General features: G+C 37.7%; 1 long non-coding RNA gene and 1 pseudogene across 1 annotated transcript in view; both read right to left on the reverse strand.

The window, feature by feature from the left end:
• LOC141568548 (uncharacterized) overlaps positions 1-25,184 on the reverse strand; it is a 158,100-nt gene that overhangs the window by 71,742 nt on the left and 61,174 nt on the right. The gene's annotated exons all lie outside the window — the stretch shown is intronic.
• Positions 24,140-24,231, reverse strand: LOC141570262 (U6 spliceosomal RNA; annotated as a pseudogene).

The raw sequence follows: 25,184 nt of genomic DNA on the forward strand, positions 1-25,184 counted from the left end.
ATATTATATTATATTATATTACGTAAGACCCGGTCTTATATTACAGTAAAATAAGACAGGTCTTATATTAATTTTTGCTGCAAAAGACGCATTAGAGCTCATTGTCCAGCTAGGTCTTATTTTTGAGGAAACACGGTAGAAGTTTGGTTCATAATAACCCCAAACTGGAAACAACTCAAATGTTTATCAGCAGATATCTGCATTTCACGCTATGTAAATTATATGTAAATGAAAATTAAATTGAAAGTAATAAAAGAAAGAAAGATCTGAGTCTAAAAAGTCAAAATGCACTTCATGCCCTAAGAGATTTTGATTAACAAAACCATATTTAGGATAATTTTCAAATTAAAAAAATCAACAAAAGTCAGATGGCCCAAAATGGAATAAAATCAAGTTGCATACAGTTTTCTTTCAAAAACATTTAAAAATAGAATACTTTGTAACATCATCTCTACTACTATAACTTGAAAGGGAATGATGTTAGAATTTAATATCTGGCAAAGTTATCATTAATGTGAAGGCAATAAAAAGACAATCTCAGATATGGAAGGACTCAGAAAATATACTAGCCACCCAAATACCCTCCCAGAAAAAAATTCTACTTTAAACCAGTGCAAAACAACAGGGCAGGAACTAAAGATCAAGGATTAACTGTGAGAAAATTGTCACAGGAATCTTTAGCTGACATTAAAATTAGTTAGAAATAGAGTGATACAGCTAAATACCAGTAATTGTTTTAGATATACACAAAGTTGATCACCAAACACAATGCACTCAAGTTGGATAATTTACATCGAAAAGGGAAAACAGAAAGCAAGAATTTCTGTTTATAACACCAATTTAATAAACAATGATTGATTAGGAATAAATAAAAGCACCAATCCTCACATTTCCACATAGGTAAATTGGTCACAATTTTAAGGTAACCAACAGTTGACCTAAAAACAGTATACAGATACATATCTCCAAATCACAGCTAGGAATCCAAACCATTGTAGAAAATAACTTAAATAATCTGTACAACAACAACAACAAAATCTATTTTTTATGAAAGGCAAGAACACATACGAGTACACAGGTAGAGAACACATGACAAAAAAGGTAAATGATTTATAGTCCCTTACTAAAAGAGATACAATAGCCAAGACATGGAAACACCAAAATGCCCATCGGTAGATGACTGGATTAAGAAACTGTGGTACATTTACACAATGGAGTATTACGCAGCCATAAAGAAGAAAGAAATCTTACCATTTGCAACAATATGTATGGACCTAGAGAACATTATGTTGAGTGAAATAAGTCAGACAGAGAAAGACAAATACCATATGATCTCACTTATATGCAGAATCTAAAGAAAAGAATAAGTGAATGAACTAATCAGAGACAGTTTTGGAAACATGGAGGAAAAACTGAGGGTTGCTAGAGAGGTGGGGGGGGTGGGGATAAGGGGAAGGTGAGAGGTTTAGAAAATAGTCGGTAACCACAAGATGGCCACGGGATTTTAAAAATTAATTTGGGGAACGTACAGAGGGATAGTGGATGGGGGGAGGGGGGTTCACACAGTGTGAGGGATATAAATGATAAACATCTAAGTTTTGCTTTGTCTTGTGCACCTGAAACTAATAAAAAAAAATTGAGGACAAAATAAAAAAAAAAATTTAAAAAATAAAAGAGATACTGCAACACCCTGTGTAGTTGGGATACACAGGAAATGTAAGAGGTAGCTCTCTCATTGCATAGGAGAAACAGAAAAGCATACTAATTTCCGATTTACCACTTCCATGTAATGTAAACAAGGCTCTTCCACCTTAGACTGTAGCTGTTCATGTCCCTCTAAGGCTGACCCTTGTGACTTTGACCCTTCAATCTCAGGTTCAATATCTTTTTCCTGCCTTTACTTACCCAAACACTCAACTTGGATCTCATTGCCTTCTGTTTGTTGTAAATTGTGGCAGAGAGGAAAGAGAATGGGTTCTGGGATTCAAAGAAGTCAGAATTTCAGTCCAGACTCTATCATTCCTTTGCTTATCCTAACACATACATATTTTTTCTAAGTCCAATTTTCTCTTTCATAAAATTAAGGTAATATAACCCTCAAAATTCAGTTTTATGAAAATTAAATGAGTGATATCCCAGTATTGTGCGTCAAAGATGGTGGCTAATGAGAACATTTATTAATGGAAAATGTTTTGAAAGATGAATGTTCCCTGCAACATTCGCTTTACAACTGAAAAATTTTGATATGTTATCAGGAAGTGTGTTAAGGGATTTCACATACATTATTTAATTTAATTACTCAAAAAAAATAATAATTTCTAAAGGTCGAACTTCAGTGTGTTAGTAAGTCCTAAAATATGAGCCAGTTAATGACATTCCTGTGTCCCCTTGATTTTTGTAAAATCATGTGGCACAGAATTGGGCCTACACAGTTGTCCAAAGAATGTAATTAATAAATATAAAAACAAAGCCCAAAGAATAAGTATCTATGAATAGACCTTAGCTGCCACTAAGGGAAATAAAGATGTGGAGATTTTCTTCACTTCTGCCTCCACTACAACATCCCTACCAATCTTCAGCAGAATAATACAGCTGAGGAAATACCTAGTGACTGGGTTTTTCAAGTGTTTTGTTCACACAGCTCAAGAGAGGAGAATGTAAAGAAAAATATTGCAGTTAGAAATAAAGTGGATTGGTCAAAGGATCTTGAAAGAAGTCGCAATATCCCCACAATAACTGGACTTCAAGAAAGCTCCTTTACTTGAATTTATACCCTTTTGTTAACATTTAAAGTTAGACAATATTTACAGAAAGATTTAACATATGAGCGTCCCAATTCCTCAGTTATTTAAATAATGCTCAATGAGTCTGCATGGGGTAAAGTGTTGAAAACCTCCCTTTGATCATAATAACTTATATGCGTTTCAAAGTCCATTTGCGTTCTTGCCACTTCCAGCATTTGTGACCCATTGAAAACCTCTCAATCTCACTGGTCTTAGTTTGCTCCAATGTAAAAAGGGAATTATAATACCTGTACTATTCTCCTCACTGGATTATTTGGGAGAATCACAAATGACAATGTGAATGAGAGCACTAGAGAGTCTGTAACATACTGTAGCAAATTGTAAAAATGGCCATAATTTTTCCTTCCCTGTTTCTGTGACTCTCTGCAATGTGAATTTGTAGCTTCTCCTAGCAAGTATATTTCTCAACCCCTAGAATCTGGGTGACCTTGTGGCTTGCTCTGACCAATAGAATGTGTCAGAAATAACATTATAACAGTTGTGACCTATGCCTCAACAGACTTTGCACCAGCGTGATCCCTCTCCTGGAATCCATGTGAGAGCACATGGAGTAGGGCGGAACCATCCCAACTACCCTGTTTCCCTGAAAATAAGACCTAGCCAGACAATCAACTCTAATGCGTCTTTTGGAGCAAAAATTAATATAAGACCCGGTCTTATATTGTAGTAAAATAAGACCGGGTCTTATATTAATTTTTGCTCCAAAAGACGTATTAGAGCTGATTGTCCGGCTAGATCTTATTCTCGGGGAAACACAGTAGGATCATACAGCCCCCAGGCAACATGGGGTGAGGGAGTTGACATGGCAGTCACAGATCCCATGAGCCAGGCCAGCTGAGAGTAGCCGAGCCTAAATCTGCAGTCACCCAGTTAACTCTGATTCATAAGCTCTACATAAACTATACAGCTGATAACAGGAAACTCAGGTAGTTTTTGCATTTTTTTTTTAAATTTGTGGTTTCTATCTCCAAGGGGTTAAGTATGAGTCCGGAGAGATTGAGGCACAGAACAATCCATGGGACAGAACCTGAGGTAATTCGTTAAATTACAGACCTTAGACGCCTTCTTGTTAAGCCTCCCATGTAATTTTCCCAGCCATATCCTCTTGCCCTTAAGAAATTGTCACTAATTCAATTATCTTCTCCAGGGATGAGTTCTTTTCTCCAAAGCACCTGAACTCCTCATGTCGTGGGAGCAGGGGTCTAGATAAAGATTTAACTTGTATTTCTCCCTGCTTACTAGTGAAGTGTCAGAAATTCCCTGTAACTATAGAGAAATAGGAAGGCAAATAGACCTTAGTATGTTTTCTAATGTCTGTACTTTTTCTGATAAATAGATCAAATGTTAGCGAAGAGAAGTAGCATGAGCTTTGCTTATGAGTAAAGGTTGATCAGGAGTGGCACAGTGGTACCCAAGGAAGAAGACAAGAGAAAGGAATAGGGGTGGTCCTCTGAGCCGGAAAGGCAGCAGGCAGCCCAGTTCTGGGATCCGCTTTGGGTATCGGAGGTGTCCAGGCCCTGTTGCTGCTGCAGTGACCCTAGCTGAGGCCAGCCCAGAGGACCCATCCCTGAACCCTAGCTTAAAAACGATGACTCAACCAATCAGGCTTCTACTCTGTCCCTCACACTGATTGTCTGATTACACCCCATCATCATCTTTCAGCTGGAAAATAGGCTGCTCCCAGCAGTACTCCTTGACAGCAAACAGGGAGGGAGGGAGGCATCTATCAGAGCTGCTGTGCCACCTGACACACGGTGAAACAGGTAAGGATGTTGGGTCCAAATTCAGAATATTGGTGTCCTCCAAACCAAGGGCAGAGAGGAGTGAAACACCATAATTATACTCTTACAAATGGATACTGGATGGTACCCCCCATAAAGGCCTCCAGGCCATTCTGGGCAATGCTGAATCCTATGAAGAACACAACTGGCACACAGTATGGTATCCCTACCTCATATTCAGTCCTTCTTCCATGACATGCTTTAAAATACTTGATAGCAGCCACCATGCTACCTCTGTCTTCTTTCCTCTGGGCTAAGTTTCTCTGTATCCTTCAATGAGAAAATAAGTATGCCTGGATGGAGCCAATTGAATAAAAGTCCCAAGAGCCTCACTGAAGCAGGGAACCCCATCTGTAACCATCAGTGTAAACATTAAGTAGGGAAATCTTTCTGATCCTGTCTTCAAGACAGCCATCAACACCGTGGGCCCTGATAAACAAAGTCATCGGCATTAGAGTGATGAGAACCACACTTTCAAAGCTATACCCAAGTGAAAAACAGATTGTTTTGTCTTGCAAATAAATTGTCTGGCATTGTTCATCGTGGGCTCCTAGGTACTGGTCTCACTGCCCATGAAATTGTAAGCTCCCCTTGAGGTCAGACATAGGCACAGTTTGTGTTTATGACTGAGATGAGATGAGATCAACGAGATATTTGTGAATTGAATGTATGCTTGGTCTTCATTCCACCATCTTTAAAGCCAAAGGATGGAGGTGTCCACCAAAGTCTGTACTGAGGTATACAATTTGTGCTAAGAAATTGGCATGCTGTATGGTGGAACTCCCACATGAATTCATTTTCAAGCAGAATAAACCAGTTCACAGACTTCCAACAGCTATAATGACACTACATCCCTTATTTGATTGACACTGGGATTAAAGACCTGAAAATGTGAATGAACTTGAACTGAAGAGTCTTAGAATCCCACTGTCCAAAAGGATCTACATGATCAAAGAAATAAATTTTTTAAAGAAAAACTTGACATGGCTTAATACAAGAGCAAAGGAGGAACAAACAGTTTAAATAAGTTCAAATGTAGTTACCTATCATAAAACTAATTTAACCATTTATATCTTTATTTATTCAATAGGTATTTAATATCTGCTGTGTGCCAACGTACTAGCCTGAAACCCTGAATAAGATTAGCCAATGATTCCTAATTATTGCTAATTATAATTAGTCAACTATTTGTGCAATAATTCTGCATAAAAAAGAAAACTCAAAATCTCAGTTACTTATAACAGCAAATATGTATTTTTCTTGTTCACGGGTCTGCAGATTGCTAGGGGTTCTGCTGGGATTCAGCTGGGCTTGAATCCAGTTTATGTTGAGTTTTGGTTTGAGCCAAGTGTTTTCCTTCTGGAACCAGAAGCTACTTGTAGTATGATCCTTACACAGAGGACTGCAAGAAGGGCCAGTGGAAACACACCATATCTCTCAAGTACTGTTCCAAAAACAGTTACATCCACCCACTTTCCATTGGCCAAAGAAAGGCATGTGGCCAAGCCCAACATCAATTCAATAAGGAAATAAAATCTGCCTACTCTGGTGGGAGGAGCTAAAAGCTCACATGGCAAAAGACATGGATGTGGAATTCTTATACAAGGAGGAAGAGAAGAATTAGGAAAAAAACAGTCCAAGCTACCATCAAGGCATAACTTTGTGTTCATGAGCTCAAGTGAAAGGTGAAAAAGTAAACACATAATTAAGTTCAGTGTGAGTTCACTAAATAATTTTTAATGGCATTACAGATATAGAATATGTTTTAAGTTCATATTTGCTGCTGCTGGGAAAACGAGGGGCAAGAATGTAAGCAGGAAGACCAGTTAGGAAGCTCTACCAATTATCTTACTGAAAAATGATGGTGATCAAGGCTATGATGATGACAGAAGTGCTCAAGAGAGGTGGACCAAATTAAGGTACATATCAGCAGACTTGGTCATTATTAGATGTTGTAGGAAGAGAAGATGCATGATTAAAGAATGCTATTTCAGTTTCTAGCTTGAATAACAAAGGAAATGATGTTATTCAAGGAAACACAAGGAGAGTGTCATATTCTTCCTGGTTAAATCCCCAATTTATTCTTTCAAAATGATTAATCTAAACAAGGGCATGGTCCTCCTCACTGGGGGTTCTTGGGAAATGTGAGGTGGGGAAATTTGAGGTTTTCCTAGTGACTGAAAAGTATTACTGGTATTTTTTCATTCAGGGTCCCAGAATGGTAAACATCCTGAGATGGATGGGAGTCTCACAAACAAAGATTTTAATTGTCCTACCTGAAGCACCAATACACCCATTGATAAATCCTGGCCTAGGTCTATTATAATAATCCTGTTCCAATCACCAATGATTGGGTTAGAAACAGACTTGGGACTCTTGTCCTGACCAATGAAACATGAGGAAAAATATTCTAGAGAGCTTCCATGAAAGGTTTCCTTATTCATAAGACAGAGACAGAAAGAAACAATCCCTTTTTTCCTCTGAACACTGTTTGGATGTGATGGCTAGAACTTCTGCAGACATCTTATGATCAAGAGGGAGACTAATCTGAGGGCAAATCCAATGAGGATGAAAGAACAAAATAGTGAAAAGAAATAGGTCCCTGGTAATATCACTGAGCTGCTGAATCAAAGCCCTGAATCCCCGCCCCACACCCCTGACCATCACTAATCAAGATGTTAAATAACGCATCTCCTTATGGTTTAAATCAGCTTGAGCTGTTCTTACTTGAGTAAGAAAGCATCTCAAATAATAGAAGAAGGAAACAGGTTTAGGAAACGAAAAAATATGAGTCCCATTTTGTGACAGAGCTGGATATATGAATCTAGATTTCTCAATATATAGGTGTGGAGCATATAAGCAAGACTGGACCTACCCTTGGTATCCATGATAGCAGGCAGCATGTAATGAGTATTGTGGAAAGTGCAGAGAACCAGACCTTCCCAGTTTACATCATTAAAGATGGCATACCTAAAATCACTGAGCACTTTGATGAATTAAGCTGGCCTTTTGCTAAAGTGTAGGCAAGATAACTACTCATCTCAAAGTCAAGAAGTATATGTTTATTTATGTTTCCTGCTTATTTCATGGATACTTGGTTGCTTCTCCCTAACTAAATTATAGTCCCCTCAAATTGTTTATTCCATATCACCCATAGCACCAAATAAAATGCAAGCACTCAGCTCATACTAAACAGGTGTTCTCTGAATTATAATTTTTCAAAACATTCATTTATTGGTTAAAGAATAATTTTGTGGACTACATTATATGTCTTAGGCAAAGGTTACAAACTGGAGACCCACATATGTATTTGCAAATACATGTGCAAAATTTTGTATTTGCCAATATTTAAAACTTGGGAGATATCACATTAAATCTGGATTTCTAAAAAAAAGTATGGATGAATCATAAAAATGGCAGCATGAGGTGAGCCTCTTGAAATCTCCCCTGGAATTTACAACAAATTGAACAGCTGTAACTCCACAAAGGACTCCCTGCACAGCAGAGAGACAAGAGGAAGAAGCTCACTACTGAAATCACCTAAAGGTGGGCAAATTACAAGAGCAGGGGAGGAGGGAAGGGAGAAGTGTGGAGATGGGGCCACGTGGGCGCAGGACGCAGACCTAGCTTGGTGATCCGAGTATGTTGCATTCTGGAACTACCACAGCTGCAGGAGAGGGAAGAACTAGGACTGCTAGGGCTCCGCTTGTGGCCCACAGGGCTGAGAGGACAGCATGTAACACAGCTGAACCCAATTCTCACAGCAGAGACCTCAAAGCAAAGACTGAAGGAAGAAAGCTGAAAACAGTGGTTTGAGCCCTCACTGCAGAGCAGAGAACGGAAGCCTTAGGCACTGAGCCTAGCTGCCCTCTCCCTACAGGTGGAACAGTAGCAGTGTCAGATCAAAAGAAAAGAATATTTGCAGTCCTGAGAACTGTGGACCGCAGACATGGACTCACAGCCCAACTCGTTCCGACAAAGGGGAGGGAGCTGTGAAAACAGGACCAGCTGTGGTGGTGGTCACCGCCATTGCTCTGGGCCACCTTTCACAACTCACCCCGCCCCTGGCCCCACCTACCTGGGCAGATCCCTGCAGGAGTAAACAGAGCTGCTGAAACACACGGGCTCTAAATCTGGTGCAGGAAGAGCTTTGGAACTTCAGAAGCTCTCCACACCCCCCACGGAGGTGGTGCCCTATGACCCAGGCAAACTGCTCACAGAGGAGAAGCCCGCCTTCCAGGGAATCCCCCCATTGTGTGAGAAGCCAGAATAGTGCAGAAAAAATATAACACTACAGTGTGAGAGAGAATAAAAGGCTACAATCAGAGAGAAAATAAAATATTCTACTAACACCTACTGGAAAACAAGAGAAAGACCTCTTTCTGCCAACCTGTGCAGAACCCACTCCTGTAGATGTCTAGGAAGAGAAATAATAAATCATTAATAGCCATGAATAATCAACGTAACAAGACAGCTCAGAAAGAAAATGAAAAGTCTCCAGAAAATTAACTTAAAGATATAAAAATATGTGACTTAAATGACAGAGAATACAAGATTGCAGTTCTGAAAAAACTCAACAAGATACAAGAAAACACAGGCAGACAGTTTAATGAACTCAGAAACACAATCAAAGAACAAAATGAACATTTTACCAAAGAGATTGAAATTTTAAAAAAGAACCAAATAGAATTTCTGGAGATTAAGAACTCAATAAAAGAAATGAAGAATGAAATAGCCAGCTTAGGTAGTAGAGTTGACCAGATGGAGGAAAGAATCAGTGACATCGAAGATAGAAACCTGGACATTACACAGATGGAAGAAGAAAGAGACTTGAGACTTAAAAGAAATTAAAGAACTCTACAAGAACTTTCTGACTCCATCAGAAAGAGCAACATAAAAATAATGCGCATACCAAAAGGAAAAGAAAGAGAAGGGAACAGAGAATATATTCAAACAAATAGTCTAGGAGAACTTCCAAAATTTGTAGAAAGAACTGGATCCTCGAATCCAAGAAGCAAATAGAACACCTAGTTATTTCAACCCCAACGGCCCTTCTCCAAGGCAAATTATATTGAAACTGTCAAGAATTAACGACAAAGAAAGAATCCTCGAGGCAGCCAGGGAAAAGAAGACGGTAACCTACAAAGGAAAGCCCATTAGATTATCAACAGATTTTTCAGCAGAAAGTCTACAAGCCAGGAGGGACTGGAATCAAATATTCAAACTATTGAAAGAGAGAAATTATGAGCCAAGAATAATATATCCAGGAAAGATATCCTTTAGATATGAAGGAGGAATAAAGACCTTTCCAGACATACAGAAGCTGGGGGTATTTTCTAACACACCGCCTGCACTACAAGAAATACTGAAGGAGCCTATTTGACCAGCATAAATAGGGATAATTTGTGACAGTCAAAACATAAAAGGGGGGAGAGTAAAGGCTTGAACCGGAATATGGGAATGAAGAAAGTAAGCATGCTGAAGAAAATGGAATACTCTAAATATCAAACTATCTTTTACATAAACTTAATGGTAACCACCCCCCAAAAAAAAAAAAAAAAAAAAAATCCAGAACTGAAATATGTAACATAATAAAAGAAGAAACAGAGGGAAAAAATCATAGAATACCACCACACAGAAATAATACACAGCAACAAAAAGACAAAAAACAATGGAGACACAGTCGTACCAGAAAACCAAAGATAGAATGATAGGAAATCTTCACATATCAAAACTCACCCTAAATGTAAATGGACTGAACTCACCAATAAAAAGGCACAGAGTACCAGATTGGATCAAAAAACTAACCCAACCATATGCTGCCTCCAAGAGACACATCTCAGCTACAAGGACAAACATAGACTCAAAGTGAAACGGTGGAAATTGGCATGACAAGCAAATGGTACCCAGAGAAAATCAGGTGTAGCCATACTGATATCAGATGAAACAGACTTCAGGATAAAAAAGGTAACAAGAGACAAAGATGGATATTTCATAATGATAAAGGGGTCTATACAACAAGAAGACATACAGTCATCAATATTTATGCCCCCACCCAGGGAGCACTGAAATATACCAAGTGACTACTAACAAAACTAAAGGGAGAAATTGACCAAACCAATTATAGTAGGGGACCTAAATATATCATTGACAACTATGGATAGATCATCCAAAAAGAAAATAAAGAAATAGCAGCCCAAAAGGACACATTAGATGAAATGGACATAATTGACATTTATAGAGCACTTCATCCTAAAACATCAGACTATACATTCTTTTCTAGTGTACATGGCACATTCTCAAGGACAGACCATATATTGGGACATAAAACTAGCCTCAGCAAATTTAAGAAAATTGAAATCATACCAAGCATTTCTCTGATCACAAGGCTTTGAAATTGGATATGAACTGCAAAAAGAAAGCAGGAAAACCCACAAATACATGGAGATTAAACAACATACTTTTAAAGAATGACAGGGTCAAAGAAGAAATAAGAGGAGAGATCAAAAGATACATAGAAACAAATGAGAATGAAAATACATCCTACCAAAATCTTTGGGATGCAGTGAAAGCAGTTTTAGAGGGAAATTTATATCATTACAGGCCTATCTCAAGAAACAAGAAAAATCCCAGATAAATAACCTCATGTTACACCTTAAAGAACTAGAGAAAGAAGAACAAATGAAACCCAAGGTCAGCAGAAGAAAGGAAATAATAAAAATCAGAGCAGAATTAAATGAAATCGAAAACAAAAAGACAATAGAAAAAATTAATGTGACAAAGAGCTGGTTCTTTGAAAAGATTAACAAAATTGACAAACTCTTCACTAGACTCAATAAAATAAAAAGAGAAAAGCACTGCATAGAAGAAAACATAGGTACTAAACTTATGGACTTTGGGTTCGAAGAGCATTTTATGAATTTGACTCCAAAGGCAAGGGAAGTAAAAGCTAAAATAAATGAATGGGACTATATCAAACTTAAAAGCTTCTGCACAGCGAAAGAAACCATCGACAAAATAAAGAGGTGACCAAGTGAATGGAAGATAAGAGGCTAATATCAAAAATACACAATGAACTCACACAACTCAACAAAAAAACCCACCAAATAACCCAATTGAAAAATGGGCAGAGGACCTGAAGAGACATTTCTCCAAAGAGGACACACAAATGGCCAATAGACAAATGAAAAAATGCTCAACATCACTAATCATCAGAGAAATGCAAATAAAAACCACAATGAGCTATCACCTCATCCGTTAGAATGGCTATCATCAACAAGACAAATAGTAACAAGTGTTGGAGAGGCTGAGGAGAAACAGGAACCCTCATACACTGTTGGTGGGAATGCAGATTGGTGTAGCCACTATGGAAGGCAGTGTGGAGGTTCCCCAAAAAATTAAGACTAGAATTACCATATGACCCCAAATATCTGAAACCATTTATCCATATAGACATGTGTGCACAAATGTTCCTTGCTGCTTTATTTATGGTGGAAACATGGAAACAACCAAAATGTCCTTCGATAGATGAATGGATAAAGAAGTTGTGGTATATATACACAATGGAATACTATTCGGCGGTAAGAAAATGTGAAATAGGACCATTTGTGACAACATGGATGGATCTTGAGATTATAATGTTAAGCGAAATAAGTCAGATAGAAAAAGTAGAGAACCATATGATTTCATTTATACGTGGTATATAAAACTGAAAACAACAAAAGAACAAGACAAATGAAGAAACAAAAACTCATAGACATAGATAATAATTTAGAGGGGGAGGGGTACTCTAGAAAAAGGTAAATAGGGTCTAATATACGGTGATGGAAAGATAACTAAGTCTGGGTGGTGAACACACAATGTGAAATATAGATAATGTATTACAGAATTGTACACCTGAAATCTATGTAACGTTACTAACAATTGTCATTCCAATAAAGTTTAATTAAAAAAAATCTGGATTTCTGGCTTCACCTGAAGCTCTGATAGTACTGGTTCCATTTTCCTGCCTATCAACAATGAGCTGGAGCTGAGAAGAGGGCACTGCCCTCTATCCTCCCGCCTCCAATAGCCGGTTTCACTCACATTTGAATGAGTGTCCTTTATTTAATCTCTTTGGAATCAAGACTTGCTTCTGTACAATCAATGGGTTGAACCAAGTGACCTGGTTCTAATACCATATGATCCTAAAACCTGTTTTTTACAATAATACACTAAGTCAGTGAAACTTCAAATTGTCCTTCCCTTTCTGTCCACCCCTCCTCAGCCTGTAGCCATCATCCTGGCTGACCCTCGTTTTAGCCTACACATATTGCGTGACAAAAAGAGAACCGTCAGAGTTGTTCTGTTCAGCCTCCACCTGGTTTGGTTAAAGATAAAGTTACAGTTTTCCCTGCTTACCACAAGAGAGCGCCTTCTATTTGAAAAGTGAAAATCTAATAAACTGGGTAAGAACCAAGCAGGGCTGCTCTCTAGTGAAACAACCCAACCAGCAAGAGGACAAACAGTGGCTTATCCCTTTGTCTTGATATTGAAGAAAGGGGGGGTGATTTTAATTTTTTTTTCAACTGCTTGGTATTCCATTTAAAGCAAACATTTCATTACATTTCAAGATCCTAGAAAATACTAATCGACACCTCTAACTGGGTATAGTGAACTCTATGATCTCCTATTTCTTTTTCAGTGAAGGAGTATTACCTATTTTCAACCCCCGTGAGACGCTCTAAGAACTCCTTTTGCAGCGCTTGTGCTATCCTGCTGTTCTATTCACTTTGTTGCTCTAACCAACAGACCTCCCTCCTTTAACCCCTTTTAAAGACGCACAAAGAGGTTAGACGTCAGGACGTCAGCTTACTTTCCCTTCTCATCTAAGGTTTGCTAAAGTAAAATGAAGCCATGGTCAACAGCTGGATTAAGCACCAGCTGTAAACTTTTGTGTAGGGGTAGCTAGAGCTACCTCTGCTAAACTCTACAAACCGTGAATCTAAAATCCTCTTCTGTGACGCACTATATTTCAAGGCTTTGTATTGACACCTAGTAGGTGTTATTAGCATAAAAAAGCAAGATTTGGTGCTTCTAACTGCAGAGAAAATAGGAAGCCAACTCTCCTGAGAGCAATGAATTGGACAAATACCCTTTATGTCATTGAACCAAGGCAAGAAATGTTGTAAAGCAGGAATTTAAATCAGTTGCTCAGACGGTCATGGAAACATGGTGACTATTAACGGTTCACCTATAATAAGAATGAAAAATGAGATCGCTATTCCATTTGTCTTCAAAAACGTTTTTTTCTCTCTTGAGTATAGAATATCCTGATGCTGTTACTGCACAAATATAATGCACTTCTTTTTATCCTCATTCAACAATGTGCTTAAAGAGAGTGTATAATACAATTAGAGACTGACAGCAATAAGTAGTAATAGGGAGCATGGTCTTTATTCATTCAAAATGTTAAAGAAAAGATGACTACGTTTTCAGGTTATGCTGAATTGGGAAATATTTTCAGCTATGAAGGAATATATTTAAAATAGTGGAGTACATTGAAAAGTTTCAAATATGATTATACCAAGGAGGATAATACAAAACAAGTCTCAAGTTCTGTATATCGGGAAAGATACCTTTTACTAAGATTTTTGGAAAAGATGCTTTAGGTTCTGCATTGTCTAAGCAGTGCAGCCAGTGTGTGATGTGATTCCTGAGGATGACAGTATCTGGACTCTGGCTTCACTTTTCCCCTATTCCACTTATGCCCTCCCCTGGAAGAAACAATAGAATGTCCGATAAACCTTGAGTCTATAGAATAAGATGAATTAGCATTGGCAAAATGCCTGCTTCTCATTAATTCAGGAGTAGATTTAAAGCTTCAGAATGCTTACTTTGCCTACATTCTGATAAATTCCATTCAAAATCATATTTTCTACTATTTTGGGCCAGTTCCAATGTTGCCTTTAAGCTTCCAAAAAAAAAAAAAATTCCATTCCATTATTACAAATTGATTATTTTAATATTTTCCACATTATTGCAAGAATATAAGTATCTACTCCGAGTATAAGTAAAGTACATATTGTTATATATCACTGATGAAATCTAGAATATAGAAATGGAGTCCATTACTAAATCTCTGTTCTGGAACAAACTACCATACAGCATGTGTAGAGGTATGTGTTCATATTAAAAACCTGTCCTATGAATTCCTTGGTTTAGAAACTTCTAAATGCAAAATTGAGTGATTTAATAATATCAAATACAAATAAAAGATAACAGTTTAAAAATTATTAGGGAGCAGGCTCAAAACTAAGGTTATATAATAACGAGGAGTTAGATAGAGAACAAGCCTGTAAGTGTTTAGTTCTTTGATTGAATTTAAAATACCTAAGTCAACTACTTAACAGCTTTCAACCTTGTTTTAAAAATAAAATATGGTGAAACTTTTAAACTTATTCAGAGAATTCCTTATGTTCACTACTTAATACCTTTATCTTTTCACAAACTTTTATCTCTTCACACATTGATTCAACACTTATTGAAGCCTTACTGCATGCTAGGACCTAATAGAAGTTTCAAAAATATGAACTGAATGACATTTTCCATAATCGAAATACAGAGGGTGCCAAAAATAATGTATACACATTTTAAAAAGGGAAAACACTTTATGAAAATTGTAATATTCAATATATACTGCTAACAAAAGATGAGTACAAGTCATGTGTATACATTTTTTTGGCACCCACGGTATATATAGTATTTTATAAATATTATTCTTACATTTTTATGTCTACTCATAACAAATATAAAACATATATTGATCTAATCAGCCAGCTGGGGAAGTAAGCATGATAATAGAGTTTGGCTTAGCATTTTCCCTACCTAGAAGAGAAAGCTTTGGAGCTGCAGTCTCCCTGGGGGAGACGCTGTCACATACGCCTTTCTGGGACGGATTAAGAAAGCCAGAGCAGCTGGGACCCATTTTCAAATATAAAACTGGCATGAAAAGCTTCACATGAATGACTAAAACTCTAAGTTCAGATGAGCTGGAAGAGCTTAAGAAAAGCATGCATTAGTCTTGGTGTTAAACCAAAGAAAATTGATTAGATCACAAAATAGGTAGGTTTGACTTCTGATTCTGTAAGCCTAGAAAAACGAAACACAAAGAGCTGCACCTTTATTTATCAGTATATCACAGTCAGAAGATAATAAGAATTAAAGGTTACATAAGAAATGCCACAGGCTGAACTAAAATAATCAAGACTATGATGTATGTTAAAATCTTTCACTTTCCAAAATTTTAGACAACTTTCGGTGTATCTCGTTCTTAGAATTTAAAAGATCAGTTGGTTTTTGCCAAGGCGAGGTAGTATGTGCCACTTTCTGTTCCTTTGTCATCTCCTACTGGGAGAGCCCCTTCATTGGTTAAGTGGTACTTTTTCTTGAACATCTTCATAAACAAAAAGAATTTAATGTCAACTTACAGCAGGTTCTTACATTATAATCTTAAATATAAAAGTAAATTTGAATTACAGTGAAATGAGATTGTAAGAGTCCTAGGGGTTTAGAGTGGGACCAAATTAAAGTGAAAATAAAGAGACAATTCTATTTTATTTCCCACTTCTCTATAAAGAATATCAAGTGATGACAGAGATGATTATTAAGTTTCTAGACATATGAAAACACAGTACCTATGAAACAGCACTTTCATGTTTATGAAGTGTCCAATTCCTAAAACAAATATAGACACACAGCAATTATCACAAACAGTTTCCACTACTACATTGAGAAGTGTATAGAATTAGTAAAAATAAAGAGAAACAGTATACTGCGTAATAGTTGACAGCCAGAAATGTTTGCTCATTGCTCATTCTAGTCAAATAACAGCCGTTTACTGAGCCTGGCTCAGTAAAAGATTTCACATGGTAGAAATACCACACAGCTACAGGAACCATTTAAATGTCATATCTTCAGGGTCTGAATAATAGCTATTTCTAAATTCCACACATTATATTCACTTAGAAAAATTATTACTCCCCTGTTCTTTGATGGTAGGAACATGTCATTCTCATATTCTCTAAGTTTTTCTTCATCTAAAAATCCAAAAAAAAAGTTCTCATTGATGGAAGGAAGTGGAACTATTAGTGTTGGGGGTTCTGGAACTTTCTCATCCTTTCTCCTATGGGTTCCAATGAATTTGAAAAACAGGTAAAGAAGACTAGATGAGGATCAAAATATACTGTCAAATGTACTTATCACTCTCTGCTGTTGGCTACATACAGCAATAGTAAAGCTCCCGAATACACGTCCTATTCTTTCCCCAAATCTAGACTTTGGGGCTTATTTTGCGGCACGCTGAATTTTCAGGGCTCGCTCATCCAAAAACCTGCATGGAGCATCACAGACTATAACACCCCCTGTGGAATGCTAGAGAGAGGGTGTGCATCGTGATTTCACCCACTGATTATCATGAGCCATGATTACCTCATCCAATTCACCCATCAATGATGTCATTCTCCTTCACATAGAAAACAACTAGTGAGGGGTACAGAGAAAAGCAGGACTTTTCCCCCTTCAATATTGTCCTCCTTTCAGGATTTAGGGCACAGTCCCTATCAAGAAAATCAAAGAAAAGATGACTATTCCCCCAGAAACTAATTTTGTGAAAATTTATTATAATGCTTAAAAAAAAAAAAAGCCTTATGTTCTTTTAAACAAACTCTATTGTTTTGCCACAAATAGATTACAAAATTAATCGATTACACAAGAATTGGTTGGCCAGTTTCTTTTTCCACCCTAGTGAAAATCACTAACAATTATGATGATAATATCAGACATCTGTTCTATTGACTGGATAGAAAGTCATCACAGGATATGCAAATTTGATCAAGTATATCACCTCTCACATGCATTTGAATATTTGTCTAGTGAGAATTTTTGTTGTTTAATGGCAGCTGGGACGATCCTGAGAGATAGTGGCCCACATAGTAAGGCTGGAGGAAGCTCTCGTGTATGGTGACTTCATGCATGCATTCACCCACCACATGCCAGGCGGTGTTCAAAGAACTGGGGCAACGAGCAAGACCCTGTTCTCATAGACTTTCATTCTGGAAGGAGGTTATAGTCAATAAGTAAAAGATAATTTTACTGTTCACATTAACTGTTTTCAAAGGGTAATCAACTCGGTTCCAAATGAACAGTTAGCTATCCAGCTTGCTCCATGAATTCTACGAATGCATTTGCCATTACAAGTTATAATTACGTTACTTTCAGCAGTCATTTACAGCAATTGAACACACTATAAAAAATTCTAAGATTCTTGTATGACAGCATAATTAAACACTATAAACTGCAAGATAAGTTTATGGACTGATAATTGTAATGGAAGACACAAACGCTACTCGATGTGATAGTTACTGGAGCTCTCCAACTGGAAACGGAAGAAGGGGAAGACTTTGGACTAAGTGATCAAGAAAAGTTCTTTGTGAAGAAACCATTTGGGCTGAGACCTAAATTAGAAGAAGGAAGACAGCCAGACCTGAACTAGAGCATGTGAAAGGTTGTAAGACATACACAAAGGACTAGGAATGAGAAACTACACTTTCAGCCTATTTTATTCCAAGAAAATTACTCCATAAGATGTTAACACAGTCTAGCAACTTACTCCTTAGTAAATAACACATGGTAAACCAGTGGGAAATGGCACACAACTAACGATGAACCCCATGGCGTTGATCTGGGAGGAACACATGAATGAATATATACCGGGTGCCTACTAAACGCCAGGTAATGATAACAGTTCTTTTATATTCTGCTCACTTTCAACAAACATTTCCATTGTTCACTCAGCACATTTGCATTGAGTTCCTCTATGTGCCAGGCACTGAACTTGGCATTAGCTTTAATCGTAAACCTGACAGTACTCCCTGCAGGGCACTTATGCTCTATTGAGGGAAGTTGACAATTAAACAAGCAATTGTGATATAGCTTGATCCGTGCTATTGAATGAGGAAAACTGAGGTTCTACATACAGGTGCACACCGAGTTGTTCTTAGGCTACTTGGGGAAGGGGGTGGAGTAAGGCTGCCTAGATAAAGTGACACAAAACAAGGCTTTATGGATGTGCAGGAAATAGGCAGGCCATGTGGCAGACGGTGGCCTCCAGAAGAAAGAGAATTACGAATTCTTCTCCACGTCTGGATCCAGACAAGGTGAGGAAAACTGTCAAGAGAGAAGTCTGCAGCGCCAGCAGCGGCAGATCACACACAGCCCTGCATGCTGGGCTGAAGACTGTGGACTTTCTGTAGCAGCAGTAAGAACCACTAAGGAGTTTAACCAGGGGAGTGACATGACCGATGTGTGAGTCTTTTTAAAAAAACCTCTCTAGCTTCCAGGTGGAGACTCCAAGGTGGAAAGGAAGGAAAGCAAGTTGAACACAAACTGAACATCATCCATTCAAGAAGCTTGCTATGAAAACTTGAAAGCCTCCATTGAGCTGGATTTTCACCCAAATCTCACATGCATTGCTTTTAATGAGCTTAAACCTTACTTATACACATCACTCACAGTTTTAATACTCAGGTGGTGAATCTAATCACATAAGGTTGCACGGTATAACTTACTTCATGTGTTTTGAAATGTGAGTTTTTCACTGAGTCAGCACAGCCATATCGCTTAGCTCAGAGAAACACGTCAATCATATGCCACCAAAACGGCCGTTAACATGCATGGCGTCTGATGATTCTAGGTGACGTGAAATTAAATCATGACTCTTTGCAATGGATTCTAATCAGCAACACCATTAACTGTTTTCAAATGGTAATCAACTCGTTTTAGCTTGCTCCATGAATTCTATGAATGAATTTACTTTTACAAATTATAATTATATTACTTTCCGAAGTCATTTACAGCAATTGAACAAACTATGAAGAATTCGAAGATTCTTGTGTGACAGCACAATTAAACAATATGAACCGCAAGACTCTACTTCATATTCTGAAGTTTAGTTATGATGCTGTATTTCCTGAGAAATGATATTTTGGGGACAAATACAGACATTGTTCAGGTTAAGGTTTTAAAGCTTTAAATTATGGAACAGCAAGCAAAATTATCAGATAATACATTGTATTTTATATGTCAGATTAAATACATTTCTGTGACAGAGAGAAACCCTCTTTCTTTTAATAGGAATGCAGGTAGCAATGTCTGCAGCAAAAAGACTACTTGGGAAAAGATAATTAAATACTTTTATAGCACCTACTATGTGCCAGACCCTGATCTAAGGACTTTACATATTTTAACCTATGTCATCTAGAATAGTTAACAGAAGAACTCATCTTCCTCTATCAGAATCCTTCAGGTAGTTACAAAAGAGGTTACACTGTTACTTCAATTATCCATTGCTGCATAACACACCACCCCAAAACTTAATGAGCTTAAAATAACAACCACCATTTATTATCTTTCATGATTTTCTGGGTTGACCAGGCAGTTCTGCTGTGTGATGATGGCTGGGGCACTGGGTTAGCTGCAAGGTCTACAATGGCCTTGCTCACATGGGAAGGAGTTGGTTATTGGCTGCTGCATGGGAGTTCAGTTGTGAGCGTTAGCCAGAGGCCTTGGTCTTTTCTATGGAAGCCTCTCTACATGGTTGCATGGACTTTCTCAGAGAATAGCAATTGGGTTCCAAGAAGAAACATTCTAAGAGTGAACATTCGAAAAAGTACACACAAATAGAATTGAAAACCCAGAAATAAACCCACATAAATATGGACAGACAATTTTCAGCAAAGGAGCCAAAAACATACAATGGAGAAAAGACAGCTTCTTCAATAAATGGTGCTGGGAGAATTGGAAAGCCACATGCAAAAGAATGAAACTGGACTGCTATCTGTCACCATGTACTAAAATTAACTCAAAATGAATCAAAGACCTAAACATAAGACCTGAAACAATAAACTGCATAAAAGAAAACATAGGTACTAAACTTATGGACCTTGGGTTCAAAGAGCATTTTATGAATTGGATTCCAAAGGCAAGGGAAGTAAAAGCCAAAATAAGTGAATGGGACTATATCAAACTAAAAAGCTTCTGCACATCAAAAGAAACTGTTGACAAAATAAAGAATATGGGAGAAGATTTTTGCTAATATCCAAAATATATACAGAACTCACAACTCAACAACAAAAAAACAAAAAATCCAATTAAAAAATGGGCACCCGACCTGAAGAGACATTTCTCCAAAGAGGACATACTGATGGCCAATAGACATATGAAAATATGTTCAACATCACTAATCATCAGAGAAATGCAAATAAAAACCACAATGAGATGTCACCTCACCACAGTCAGAATGGCTATCATCAACAAGACAAATAGTAACAAGTGTTGGAGAGGCTGTGGAGAAACAGGAACCCTCATACACTGTTGGTGGGAATGCAGACTAGTGCAGCCGTTATGGAAGGCAGTGTGGAGGTTCCTCAAAGAATTAAGAATAGAATTACCATATGACCCAGCATTCTCTTTCCTGGGTATCGACCCAAAAAATCTGAAAACATTTATCCATAAAGACATATGTGCTCCAGATGTTCATTGCAGCTTTATTTACAGTGGCCAAGACATGGAAACAACCAGATGATTAGATAAAGAAGACATGGTATATATACACAAATGAATACTATTCTGCCATAAGAAAAGATGAAGCAGTGCCATTTGCGACAACATGGATGGATCTTGAGATTACTATGCTAAGTGAAATAAGACAGACAGAAAAAGTCAAGAACCATAATCATTTCACTGATATGTGGGATATAAAACTGAAAGCAACAACGGAACAAGACAAACAAACAAAAACTCATTGACACAGACAACAGTTTAGTGGTTACCAGATGGTAAGGGGGACAGGGGTGGTCGATGAGGGTAAAGGGGATCAAATGTATGGTGATGGAAAGAACTGACTCTGGGTGGTAAACATGCAATGTGATATATAGATGATGTATTACAGAATTGTACACCTGAAATGTATGTAACTTTACTAACCATTGTCACCCCAATAAACTTTAATTTTAAAAAAAGTATATACCCAGCATTCAAACGCTTATTGTGATAAGTGTGATAAAGATATCTATGCTCTAATCCCCAAAGCCTGTAAATATGTTATCTTACATGGCAAAAGAGACTGGGCAAATGTGATTAATTGATGTAAGATGGGGAGATTAGCCTGGATTATCCAGGAGGGACCAATACAATCACAAGAGTCATTATAAGAGGGAGGTAGGGATAAGAGAGATTTGAAGATGTCATACTGATGACTTTGAAAATGGAGGAAGGGGGCAGGAGCCAAGGAATGCAGGCAGCCTCTGGAAACTAGACAAGGCCAGGAGATGGATTCTCGCCTGGAGCCTCCGGAAGGAATGTGGTCCTGCTGACACCTTGAGTTTTTAAGCCAGTGACACTTTTGACCTATAGAACTTTAAGAAAATAAGTTTGTTTTGTTGGACTGAATTCATGGAGGCATGGTTCTTCGTGACAGTCCACCAAAGTAACACTCCAACACAAGTACCATTTCCTGCAAAATACTTCCTGTGATTTAGTTTTCTGTTGGTGCCGTAATAAATTACCACAAAGTTAATGACTTAAAACAACAAAAATGTATTATCTCCTAGTTTCTGTAGGGCATAAGTCTGACATGGGTTTTACTAAGCCCAAATCAAGGTGGTGGCAGGGTTGCACTCCTTACTGGAGGCTCTGGGGAAGGATGTAATTCCAAGCTCATTCACGTTGTTGGCTGAATTCAGTTGCTTGGGGTTGTAAAACTGAGGTCTCTACTTCCCTGCAGGTTGCCATCCAGGGGCTGTCTTAGCTCTGAGGGCTTCTCTCCAGTCCTCATACATGACCCCTTCGATCTCAGAACCCCCAACAGTACATCAAGTTCTTCTCACACTTGGAATTCTCTGACTTTTCCTTCTGCTGCATCTTCTTCCAGCTGGAGAAAGTTCTCTGCTTTTAAGGGATCATGTGATTAGACGGGGCCTACCCATGATAATCTCCCGATAGGATACTATTCCCTCTGCAAAGTTCCTTTTGCCATGTAACAAAATATAGTCACAGGATCCAGGGACTAGGGCACCTTCAGGGGCCGTAGTTCTGCTTACTGCAGTTTCCAAAACTGGAATCTCCATGCCAAGGAGAGGTTAGAAGTACCAAGAGGGCACAGTACCCGTCTTCTCTGTGCCCTGTTTAGGAATAAACCCTCAAAGGCCCAATTGACACAGATAAACTCATCACCATCCTGCAGTTCACTGGTTCCAATAGCATCTCCGGGAGACAATCTATTTGAGATGTTATTCCTCCAAAATTAGTCACAGTTGGCAATTTCATAATCAGCTCTGTTCCATCGTTAAAGGGCAAAGCTTCTCAAAAGAGCAACTATGCTATTTTTGCAATAACCACATAAACTGCCTTCCTGGACAATGAAGGAGAACCTGAAAATCAATTGATTCAAAATGTACCTCCAGTGATCGCTGTATCGTTATATCCCTTTTAAATCTCCAGAGATTTTGGACATTTCCTTTTTGTTCTGAATCTCCTAGTGGCTTCTTCATTACCAAATGCAATGTAATGAGAGCATTTGCGGTGAACTGTGATTAGCCTACTGTTTAAACAGGTGTCTCTTACTTATAGACACATAGAGACTAAGATGGATAGGCAGGCAGAGGCAACAACCATACAGACTTTTTAAAAATTCCAAATGCCTTTACTGATTCATTTCAAAATATTAATTTTTCAAATACTGTATTAGAGATTCAAGGACGATTTTGAGAAAACAAAGCCACAAGGATTAAGCTATGGAATATTGAGAGATCCGAAGTTAATGAGGAGAATTTTATCCCCACATTTCTGTTAATTGGTATTCAACTAGGAGAGAAATACAGGAATGAGCTGGTGGAAGGAAAGAGCACATTAGATTCACTGAAACCTTCTTATCTGTGATGCAAATTTAAATTCTGTTCCCCAAGGGAAGTTTTCAGAGTGCTTCTTTTACTCCCACCAATGACAAAACAGGCTTGGGGAGTATTACAACTGCTTGGGAAGAAGTAAGTTTGGAAGCTTCTAGGCTAACTGTGAGGTGGAAGGGAGCCTCCTTCTGGACAATTCCGTAGAAGAGAATTTTGTCTTTCAAGGAAAGTTTTTCTTTGCCTATTTTACAGCTGAAATTGCAAATAGCTTCACTTAATGAAAAAGATTCTGCAGTATTAACACAAGAAGAGCAAAAAATACATATATATATATGTAATAATAATCACTCTGAACTACCTCAGCAGAAATGTGCCCTAACTCACTTTAAAGTAAAGGAAGTTTTGCACAGTTTCAATTATTAGATAATCATTTTACACAATAGTCAAATTCCAAAGAAAACACAGCCTACACATTAAATATATTCTCAAATTATGGGCAGACTTACGATAAATCCTATATAAGCTAAATATCTTGAAAGAGAATTTTTTAAATGTCTTTTCTTTATTAAAATATTCATTAAATGTAGTCTAGATGTAGACTTCCAATATTTTTTAAAATATGGAACGTTTCACAAATTTGCAAAAGCCATGCTAATCTTCAATGTACCGTTCCAATTTTTATATATGTGCTGCCAAAGCGAGTACTAGACTTCTAATATTTATAACAATAAATGTACTATAGAAGCATACATTCTGATTCATATATTTTAATTTACAAATATATCAATTTGATTAATGGAGTCATTTTTCTGTCCAATCATGTTAAATTACACCCATAGCCCAATCCCTGAAGTAAATTATGAGCTCACTCAGGAAACATCCTGCCAAGAGTGTATTTGGCATCCGGTAGGCGGTCAATAAATACTGAAAATAATAAACATGTATTCTATCAAGGCCGACATAGGATAGATTTTCAACCACATGTAAACTCTTCAATTGAAATGTAAACAACAGTCCAGTTAGTCCCTCATCCAACACACCTGAGAGACGCTTCCCGTTCCATTGATCAAAATGCATTCTGCAAAGAGATATTAATTAATATTAATCAAGCTTACTATTAATATTAATCAAGCAGTCCTATGGGCAATGTGTGTGGAGATGTAATAATAATGATTTTAGACTCACAGCATTCCTGTTCCCTCAGTTTATGCTGATATTTAATTGCATGTTATAATGTAGAAATCACCATTTATCAAGAAGAATCAGGGTGTGGGGAGCTCATCCTTTCACATAATCTGGAGTAGCTTTCTAAATTCTCATTCAGAGATGTTGAACCAGGCACTGAGCTAGGCACTGGATATACAGAAATGAGAAGCGATGTCGTTCCTGTCCTCAATATGCTTCGACTCTGGTAGAAAGAAGTTTAAACTCATAAGTGCAACAAAGTATTACCATTATTGAGATAGAAAGAATGAAAACACAAATGAGGAAGCTGTCCATTCAGAGTTAGGTCCAGGGGAGAAAAGCTGGAACAAGTTCCCCCATTGTACCTGAGCGCATGAGTTCCCTGCAGTAAAAGGATCTGAACGTCTCCATCTTCCAGTGAGAACTGTAGGAAATGTTAAGGAAAATTAAAAACAGGAAAAGAAGTCCCTGGG

This window comes from Rhinolophus sinicus, linkage group LG02, assembly GCF_036562045.2.
Source record: "Rhinolophus sinicus isolate RSC01 linkage group LG02, ASM3656204v1, whole genome shotgun sequence".
NCBI lineage: Eukaryota > Metazoa > Chordata > Mammalia > Chiroptera > Rhinolophidae > Rhinolophus > Rhinolophus sinicus.